We start from the raw sequence: 2,702 nt of genomic DNA on the forward strand, positions 1-2,702 counted from the left end.
TAGGTGTGTGTGTGTGGTGTGTGTGTGTATGGATACTGTGTTAATATTATATCACCATTTAACTGCTTCAAAATAACACAGACGCGATATTATTGCGCAGTATTTTATTAAAATACGTTTGAATAATCTTTTAACAATAACCTAATATTTCAAATTTATATCTCTAATCAAAATATATCGTCTTTCTAAATGTTCTTTTAAATAATTTCCCTTTGTTTGATAAAAAATATTTAGCAGTTAAAATTGAACCTCTGTTTATACAAAGGCATCGCGATATTATTTATGTAACCCATTACATACAGCGGGATTTAATGTATTTTATATGATACCATAAATAATAATATAAAACAATAAACGTCGATGGATAATTATATGTAAAATTAGGATGATAAATAAATTTACTTCCTTCTCATATCATAAATAATATTAGCCGTTCTTATGCCGTGTAAGAGTTGTTTTGTTCAAACCATCATCTTGAAGCAAGCGTCTTCTACGAGTAGGCAAAATGAGTTGATATTCTGAAGAAAATGGTGTCTGTTTTATCTCGATATTTTGTATAATTGGACTGAAGTTGTCTAATTTAGTGTTTTAGATGCTTGCTTTCTAATCACAGGATCTTGGGTTCAATTCCTTTGACAACAGGACCCTTTCTGTCAACTAAAAACAGCTACTCCCAAGCCTCATAAGGAAACATAAATCAAGATTTAAAAAGTGAAACCGTAATGCAGTGGTGCTCGCTTTTTGAAACCAATGTTATTGGTTCATATCGTGCGGATTTCACTAATGTAGCTCACAACTAGCTAAATCCATGTAATAATAAAACTTAAAGACCTATAGTCTGCAGTGAACTTGATAAAAGTATTTAAAATTAAATATTAAATCGCTCATTTTCTCAAGTTAATGAATCGAAAATGTAAATTACCTTCCACTAAAACCTCCTCCTCTTTAACAGTAAGCTTTCCACCAGTTTGTTCCATTTTGTTTCTATTAAGGGTAGGATGGTTTGCTAGGAATGTATCAGTTTATGTGATTCTTTAATTGTGCGTTTCAGTTGATTTTTAATCTTCCTACACTGGTCTTATTATTTCTCTTATTTTTATTTTTCGTTTATTGCAATTTTCATTGGTATATTTTCCAGTGTCTTAATATTAAGTTAGACACAAATGCTATGAAAATCCATAATTAAAATACAAAATAAAATTATTTCTTCATTTTTCTAATGTCTATATAAACATAAATTATAAATATAGACCATATACAAAGCTAAATATTGAATTCAATTTTTTATCGCAACATAATTGATTTATCCTCATGATGATGTGTGTGTGACAAAAACGAAATAAAATAAGTAAATACAATTTAGCTATTTGCTTGAATATGGATGGTAAACGATTACGTGTTGAAAATTAGCGGAAAATCAGGAGACAGTAAAACTGGGTTGGGTTTTTTCTCAGGTGGCGTCAGAAATTCTCTTTCCTTTTTTTTTTTTTTTTGCTTTTGATTTCGTCGAAGTGTTAAGTTTGTATTTTTAATGGGCTTGTGCTAAAAGCCGACGTAGTTTTTATACATTGAGTTCTTCGGGTAATGCTTTCAATACCATATGATATCATTCGTCAATTGAAAACAACGTTATTGATTATTGTCAATATATAGAACTAATAAAAGAAATAATAGTAAATTATTAAACGATATGTGAGCAATAAAGTTAATTATTGGAATAGAATAATAATAATTGTTATTATAATTATAATTAATATTATTATTATTAGTGAAAATAACAATATCAATATTAAATATATTTATTTTTTATTTAATTTATATATATATATATATATTTATATATATATAGCCTTTCCTATATTTAATAATTTATTCATTTTTGAATAATATTTAAATTTTATAGGCGTATATTTTATAAAAATATTGTAAACTTGGATTGCTGCAGCTTTGTACTGTTTTCAAAGAGTGTTAAAACCTGTATAAATGGAGTAATTAATTAAATAAAAAATAAATATATTTAATATTGATATTGTTATTTTCACTAATTTTGTTAGTGTTATTAGGCCTATCATTAATATTAAAATATATAATAATAATAATAATAATAATGATTATGATTATATAATATATATATATATGTATATGTATATATAATCAATTAGGCCTACCTGACGCGTCTTCTTGGGGCATCACTTATTTATACACTTATAAGTTATGATATTTTATATTTAATATTATATATTACTATATTAACAATTGTTTATAATGTTAGTGTTTTAAATATGTGATTTTACGGTAAACGAACACTCGTTGTCATATCGACTACCAATGCTTAAAATTCCGCTGGATGTGCCGCGCCATTACAATTAACTCCTAAAGTAACGACCATAATTCTAAGTAGGCCTATATGATTTATTGATTATTATATAAGATTAATTATATTTTACGGAAAAGTATTCGGATTATGTGAAAGAAACGAGCAATGAATTATCATCAGCACGACGATTATCATCGCTAAAAATTCATAACTATAATATTTCATAGATGATTTATACATTATTTAAACTTTTCCTCATTAATAGATGCAGACCTATATTCCATGTAGAATATGAAACATAATACTGTATCATATATGACAATGACAAAACATTGTCATAATATGTATTTATAAATATATATAATCATCAACGTTTTTAGTCTGA

This window comes from Anneissia japonica, unplaced genomic scaffold (assembly GCF_011630105.1).
Source record: "Anneissia japonica isolate Jap-2015-1 unplaced genomic scaffold, ASM1163010v1 scaffold287714_len2871179_cov188, whole genome shotgun sequence".
NCBI classification, from domain to species: domain Eukaryota; kingdom Metazoa; phylum Echinodermata; class Crinoidea; order Comatulida; family Comatulidae; genus Anneissia; species Anneissia japonica.